The sequence below is a fragment of the Mus caroli genome, chromosome 3, assembly GCF_900094665.2.
Source record: "Mus caroli chromosome 3, CAROLI_EIJ_v1.1, whole genome shotgun sequence".
Taxonomy (NCBI): Eukaryota; Metazoa; Chordata; class Mammalia; order Rodentia; family Muridae; genus Mus; species Mus caroli.
The window spans coordinates 49,886,227-49,894,616 of NC_034572.1; positions in this window are offsets into that span (position 1 = coordinate 49,886,227).

The window sequence follows — 8,390 nt, forward strand, 5'->3', positions numbered from 1 at the left end:
TAGAAACCCTAACTAAAATAGCTAGCTATTTAAACCTTTTAGAATTTGTATCTGTTACTTTTCTGTCCTAGAGACAAAATATCTGATAAAAGTGTCTTAAATGAAGAAAGGTTTTGATTCATGATCTCATAGATTTCCACCCTTAGTCCTTGGCTGTAGGCTTATAGTAATATGGAGCATGTAATAGAGGTTACCCAGTCCATAGTGCACAGGAAGTGATAATAGTGGTAAGCAACTAGCATAACATATAACTAGCCCTACCCTAATATCCCCCTCATGCCTCCATGACCTCCTTCCTCCACCAGGCTCCTACTTGTATGGTTCTAACACCTTCCAATAGCCTATTCAAAGTTTGAAGCCACTAATATATTAAAATGTTCATTAGGTAAGAGTCCTCATGATCTAATCATTTCTAGGGGCACCCTCAGTGACACACACAGAAGTGTGCTTTACCAGTCTCTTAGGCAAGCTGACAGTCAAGAGTAACTATCAAGTGAGACATAGTCTATGTCAGAGCAACTTACCTTTGCCACTGGGACTTGACAAGGAGATAAATACATAAGCGAATGTGGTCATGTTTTCTGTTTGTAAATATAGGCTGTTGGCCCTAGAAAACAGTTTTCCAATAAAAGTTGGTTCAGTGGCGTTCTACTTCCTTCACCTGCTGTTACTCCTGGAAAATGTGTACTCATTAGAGAGTAATCCATCAGCCACGTCACATTTTCCACAAGAAGATATGGAGAGTTTATGTATATTGCCATTACTCTGAGGTAAATCTTATTAGAAATGGCAGGGTCTCACAGAAACCCAAAATAGCCATGGCTCAGGATACCAGAAAGTAATGTCTGTTAGCGGTGACTTCTTGTGTATGCAGTTTAGGTGACTCCAAGGTGTTGCCTCATCTTCACATTCTTCATGGCTCACCACTAGCCAATTTGCTCTAGAAGCAGCAGAAGAAGGCGGGCGTACCTCTTCCTTTTCTGGCTGCAGTGTAGAAGCATCTCATATCACTTTGGCACACACCTCATTGGTCAGCAGTTAGTCACCTAGCCCCATCTATTGGCAAGAGAAACTCAGAAATAGCACAGTCATATATAGCCAACAGTCTGAGAAATGCTTGGTGGGTGATTTCAGAGTTGCACAAATATCACAGAGCACACTCCTGCAAGTCTACATGGGAGAGCCTGTTCCCCTAAGTTGTATTGCAGTCTTATGGGACCACTCTCATATGTGTCCTTTGTTGACCAAAATACTATATGGTGTGAATATTTATTCTAGAGAGGCATGCCTAAATGAACTTGGGACTCCTATTGTTGTAGAAAAGATAAACAAAAATTGGGAGATGTGTAGACAATCTCTTGTTTAGTTTTCAGCCTTTGTGTTATATTTATGGAGCAATAAGGTTTGAGAGGGGTTACGTAGGCTATAGAGTTCTGTTCCATCATACTTTGTGTAAGAGATTATATGCTGTGCTACTTGGGGATAGAGCTAAGGACTTTAGACGTGTTCAGAAAAGAATGACAAATGTGTACTACACATAGTTAGGACACTTTGGGGAATTTAAGTGGCAATTATTTCTCATATGTTTTTTCCCCTCCCCTGAATCTATTGAAAAGATTATTAACACAATGCAAAATTCCTTCCCATCAAATTGAGTCTGGGCTTTAGATTCCTCTATATCCTGAGTAGGGCTTCTTAAATTTTAATCACTTGGGAACCATTTCTGTGCCTGAAAAATTTGTACATGACCTGGGTATATGAGTACATAAAATAAGTAGCCAAAAAATATTTATTGATAATAAATAATAAAATTTTTAGAAAATTCTTTTATGTACACATCTATCATTTATTAAAGTTGAAAACTGATATGTATATATAAAATTTATACTCTTGTTGATTTTTTAATTAAAAAGTTAGATCTGTGTTTGGAAAGATAGCTCAGTGGATAAGGGATTTGCTGTATGAGACCAAGGAGGGGAATTCTATCTCTGGAATTTACATGAAGGAATAGGTAGGAAAGGACCTCACAAAGTCACTCTCTCACCTCCATTATGGGCTCATATAAGCATATCATATATTCATGTATACACACTCAGGTACAGAAAAATCAGATTAAATCTTGACTGAATATTTAACACTGTAGGATGTAGATAATCACAATGCTTTTCAGAGTTAATCAATATTTTGTTTGATAATTGTCAGTGCTGAGAATACCACTTTGTATAAATATGTAGGACAAAATAGCAGAAGTGTGTTCAGAAATTTCTAGAAGTTGTATTCTAACCTGAAGTCAAAATTCATTTAATGGGACTCATCAGGAGCTCAGCAGCAGTGTTAAAAATCAAATATTCTAACGTGCTACAACTAAAGAAACACCCGTTGGCTGCATGTGAGGGATGATGGGAGGTCACCGCAGCAGTCATCATTCCTCCAACGGAATCACTGTGTTTTCAGAAGAGCAGAGTTTTTAAATGGATAGCACGTCTCTGGACTTCACAGTATAGTCATGAATTTGGTTCATGATGCTTCAGGGAGTGCATATTTGTAATCTGTGACCAGAGAGCATGCTCAGTGCAAAGCATCTGTGTTGTGTGTTCAGAACCAAGGCTGCAGTCCGGTATGATGTCATACTGGCCAGCCCTGACAGAAATATCCTGAGTTCTTTGTGTGTTGGATTTTAAATTATTATTATGTATTTATTTATTTTTGAGAATGACTAAACCTGTTACTGATGCCAAGTTTTGTGTCTCCGACATTCAGTTATAAGACGCCATTTGAAGTCAAGACCCACAGTTTAAAAAGCTGTGTTCTAGATGTAGCTTCTACCAACCTAAGCAGAGTAAGCTTGCAGTTAGCAATGAATGCGCCCTTTTAGATTTAATCTTCTTTTGTCTCTTTTGCACTTTAATCTTATTTACAGATGTCCATATGACAAAACATGAGTACATGTTGCTCCTTTTTTTAAATAAAATGATTTTGAATATATATATATACATCTCTTTCTCTCTCTCTCTCTATATATATATACATATATATACATACATACATACACACACACACCACGCCCATATTTATATGTGGGTTTATGTTCATATGAGTGTAGGTGTTGTGGAGGCCAGAAAAGGGCATTCGATCCTTTGATAATGGAGTTAAAAGTAGTTTTGAGCCATCTGATACAGGTGTTGAGAACCACACTCAGGTCCTCTGCAAGGGCAATGTACACTCTTAACTGCAGAGCTGTAGCTCCAGCATTGTTTTTTGTCTTCTAAGTCATTTCTTGTTTCCTCACTTTTGTCAGATCTGTAGCTTATTCAAGTTCCCAGGTCATACAGGATGTCCGAGTTTTAAAGGTAACTGAAGTTTTCCTTTAGTCACGAAACATGCATTGAGATGATTTTACTCAGGCTCTTCATTTTATAAACAGATAAATTGGAACCCCAAATAAATAAATAAATAAGTTATCCACAGAAACACAGTAAGAAAACATCAGGAGTGAAGTTCCTTTCCCAGACTCCTGATCTTGTTCTCAAATTTACAGTTTGCCAAGGTCAGATCAGTGTGTGCCAAGAGTAATAAGAATTGCAATAATTATGCAAAAATCATTACAATTGAGATAATCGCAGGATTTCTATTTCTTTTGTTTGTATGTGGGAACCAGCACATGTCACCTTAAGAAAGGATGTCCTGAGCAATTTCTTTTATGTTCTAATGTTCAGCTGCTTGTAGAACTTTTCAATTTCACAAAATGGATTTGACATTGTCAAAAATAGAATTTGAAGCCTGCTTTCTAGGGCACCCTCATTTTGGTTAGGGCACTGATGATGCTCACCGTGGCTTTTCTTTTCTCTACCAGATTCTTTCCAAACTCTCTAGACTATTCACCACTTCATAATACCTCCAAGATTAATTTGTGACATTAACCCTGAATTATTTTTAGTCTGCTGGGTCCTGTTAATTCTCATACCTTTGTTTAACTCAAATGCTTTGTGCTCTTTTAGACAAAAGTTGCCTGTTTCAGTCCCCTTTGTCTGTGAACAGTTTCTCACCAGGCATGTACATGAGAATCTGCGGCACTACTCAGGTAAGGTTAGATTGTCTCAGACTTTCAAGATCTGGAGAACAGGACAAAAAAAACCAAAAAGGAATAAATTCAAGAAAAAGAAACCATTTACAAGACAAACACACCTCACAGTTGTCTATGTCTAAGTCTGTGTCTAAGAAAGTACCAGCTCTTTTTTCTTAAACAGATATCTTTAAGGATTTACTAAATTTTCTCGTGAAAACTGTAATTGGGTCCTCTATCAAAATTTATGGCACTTTCATGTGACAGAGAAAATGAATCTAGTACAATAGACCAAAGGAGATTTTGATGAAAAACACTTTCTTGATGTGACTAGTAATTAGGTGAAGTTTAAAAGATGCTGGAAAAATTCCCTCCTTTCATCTTCTAATTTTGAAGAAAGAGTTTAACAGCAATAAATTGTCATGGCTACAGCAAAAAGACAGAAAATAATTTCAGTATGATATAGTTAAATCTTGAGCTATACTTCTTAGACTAAACTAAAATTTAGAGACACAGAGGGGAAAAAATGATTCTCCACATTGGGATCAACTTAAGCCCAATGTAAACCTGAGAATGACCTGTCATCATCAGAAGTCCCAGTTGGTACATGACATTTAATTTCTGTTTGCTGCATCCAAATCAGCTAATAGTTGGCCTATGTTTTCTTAATAGGTAAACAACTACTTATCTTTAAAGATGTCTGTTTAAGAAAAAGAGCAGGTACTTATCTGCCCTTGTAGCTTTTTCAGGCAGTTCACCGATATATCTTTTAGAGACTTTATCCATTTAACAACTATTCAATGAACATCTCTTCTGAGTGATATAACATATCACTAAAAATTGAGAAAGTCAAAAGCACAGCCTTCAAAGAACCTGTTTAATGTATGGAACAGATGAAGAATCCAGTAATTTGTTTGCAAGAAGACCAGTTGCAAATCCTGCCTTAATACCTATAAAAGAGACAGCAGTGGGTCCTAAAAGCCTGGGTTCTTGAGAATAAAAAGTAGGAAAAGATTCATGGGCTCAAGTGGCATATATAGAGGCATGGCAATGCAAAAGAACAGGTGCCATAGTCTGGCAGGGGCTCAAGGAGAGGCACAGGATTCATTCCAACGACCCAGCATTTGGTAACTGTGCTCTGTCTGGAGACTTAAAGGATGTGGAAAGGGATGTGAAATAGTCTTTGCCTTTGCAGAGTTTGCCAAGTGACTCAGGTCTCAAAGTGTAGTGTGAGACCAAGCAGCTGCCTCCTTTGTTTACTGACATCAATTCATAAGGAACTTAGCCCTATGCTGATGCCAGGCACCACACTGGTGGCAAGAGAATCTATAAGGTGTGCAAGGACCATGGGAGGGAAAGACACTGAGCAATCAGTGGTCGTAGCTAAGAGAAATGTTGTTTAGAAGATTCTCTTAATTATACCTTAATTCTCTTAATTTTTTATCATTAGAGAGGACACTCATCTCCTTGTACAGGAATTTCCCCATGTTTGTATCCTTGGCTCAGTCTACATCAGTGCTTCTCAACCTGTAGGTCATGACCCCTTTGGAGGTCAAATGACCCTTTCACAGGGGTCAAATATTAGATATAGTACATACCAGATATTTACACTGTGATTCATAACAGTAGCAGAATTACAGTTATGAGGTAGCAATGAAAATCATTTTCTTGTTGGGGATCAACACAGTGTGAGATACTAAAGGGTTGCAGCATTAGGAAGGTCGAGAACCACTGCTCTATGCTGTAGGCACACAGAGTTCATGTAAAGTAATCTATACAAGAAAATGACTTGGAGAACAAACTGTCTAAGCTCTTACCTCTTTAAGAACATTTTCGGTCTGTAGTGTCATGATTCCTGCAACCCCTCACTCCCAGCACTCCAGTTTTGTACACATAAATGGCTGAGGTTTGTGCCAAAAAAAAAAAAAAAAAAGAAACAAAAACAAAAAAACCTATTTGCTTGATGTCCTGACTTCCTGCTGGAGGTGGGCTCTACAAGTTCCCTCTCCCTATTGTTGGGCAGGCATTTCATCCAAGGTCCCTTCCTTTGAGTCCTCATCTCCCAGGTCTCTGGTGCATTCTGGGGGGTCTCCCCAACCTCCTATCTCCCGAGGTTGCCTGTTTCCATTCTTTCTGCTGGCCCTCAGGGCTTCAGTCCTTTTCCCTCATCCAATACAAGATCATGTTCCCCTCCCCACCCCACACCATCCACTTTCCCTTCCTGCTTCCCCCTCCCTCTCCACTTGTGATTGCTTTCTTCTTTCCCCCAAGTGGGACTGAGGTGTCCTCACTTGGGCAGGTCAGCTTTTTAAGCTTTTGGAGTTCTGCGGACTGTATCTTGGGTATTCTGTACATTTTTTTTTTTTTTTGGCTAATATCCACTTATTAGTGAGTACATACCATGCGTGTCCTTTTGGGTCTGAGTTATTTCACTCAGGATGATATTTTCTAGTTCAATTCATTTGCCTGAAAAACTTGGGATGTCCTTATTCTTAATAGGTGAGTTGTATTCCATTGTGTAAATGAACCACATTTTCTGTATCCATTCTTTTGTCCTGGGAAAGCTAGGTTGTTTCCAGCTTCTGGCTATCACAAATAAGGCCGCTATGAACATAGTAGAACACATGCCCCTGTGGCATGGTGGGGCATCTTTTGGATATATTCCCAAGAGTGGTATAGTTGGGTGTTCAGGTAGATCTGTTTTCCAATTTTCTGACAAAACATCAAGTGTGAGGGATGGGGTTGCCATCCCACAGTCACATCTCTGATCCATAATTGTTTCTGTTTGAAAGAATTACAGGGATGGAAATGGAGAGCAGCCTGAGGAAAAGAAGGTCCAAAGACAGGCCAAAGTGGGATCCAGATCAAGGGAAGGCCCCAAAGCCTGACACTATTACTGGGGCTATGGAGTGCTCACAGAAAGGGACTTAGCATGACTGCCCTCCAAAAGACCCAACAAGCAGCTGAAAGAGTCAGATGCAGATATTTGCACCCAACCAATGGACAGAAGCAGCTGACCCCTGTTGTTGAATTAGGGAAAGGCTGAAAGAAGCTGAGGAGAAGGGTGATCCTGTAGGAGGTCCAGCAGTCTCAATTAACCTGGATCCCCAAGATCTCTCAAACACTGGACCACCAATCAGACAGCATATACCAGCTGACATGAGGCCCCCAACACACATACAGTAGAGAACTTCCGGGTCTGTGTTCATTCAAAGATGATGCACCTAACCCTCAAGAGACTGGAGGCCCCAGGGAGGTTACAAGTCAGGTGGGATGGGGGTGGAGACAGGGTGTGGTGGGGAGGAGATGTGGGTTGTGAAGCAGTTGGAGGGTGGATGGGGGAGTGGGGAATGGAATATGGAATGTAAAAAATAAATTAAAAAAAAAGAGAGAGAACATTTCTCCCTTAGTGACCAACACCTCTCCTGAAAGGAAATCCCACGTTACAATTCTGCACGCTTAAAATTTTCTAGAGTTTGCTCTCTTTATTTTTGGCTATATGATCTAAAGTTGAAATATTAATGGTTCCTAATATTTCCTTTTCTAGGAGACCTTGTTATATCAGATAGCTTTTCATTGCTGTGATCAAGGTGCCTGACAGAAAGAAGTTAAAAGAGAAAGGATGTATTTTGGCTCCTGATTTAAAAAAAGTTGTATGATTTCTTGGCCCAACGAGCTAGAGCATCACTGCAGCTGTTGATTCTTCTGTACTTGTAGATGGACAGAAAATAAAAGGTGTGAGAAGAAGGAGCCTGGGTAATGCACGTCTGGTCTCACCCTGCTCCCCACGCCCCTACCCTGTGACCTGCTCCCCCATACAGGTTCCACCTTTCAAAGATTTCACAACCCCTCACAATCAGCTGAGGAGATGACTCATATTTAAACTATACAAATTCTGTTTTTGCCTGATTTTGAATGAAAATAAGGGCATAACTACTCTGAATATGGCTGTGGAATCATAGATATGAGAGAGAGCTTAGTCAGAAGGATCTGGAAGAGGAGAGAGGCAGAGGAGAGTAAGGGAGGGAGGGAAAAGAGAGAAGAGGAGAGAAAGACACACATACAACACACACATATACACACACAGAGCTAGCTAGCTAGCTAGCTAGCTAGATAGATAGATAGACAGAGAGAGACAGAGAGAGGGGGTCAGGGAGCACAGAGAGGCCAAGAGCAAGTCAGCCAGAGCCAAAAGAATGTGTGGGCAAAATAGCTGCCTTATATAGGAAAAGGAGAAGCATAAAGGAAATGAAGTGTAGGCCAGCCCCTGGGCTGGAGATGTTTAGGAGAGGGGCTGCAGGAGAAGTGATGAGAGGAGCCCCTACTA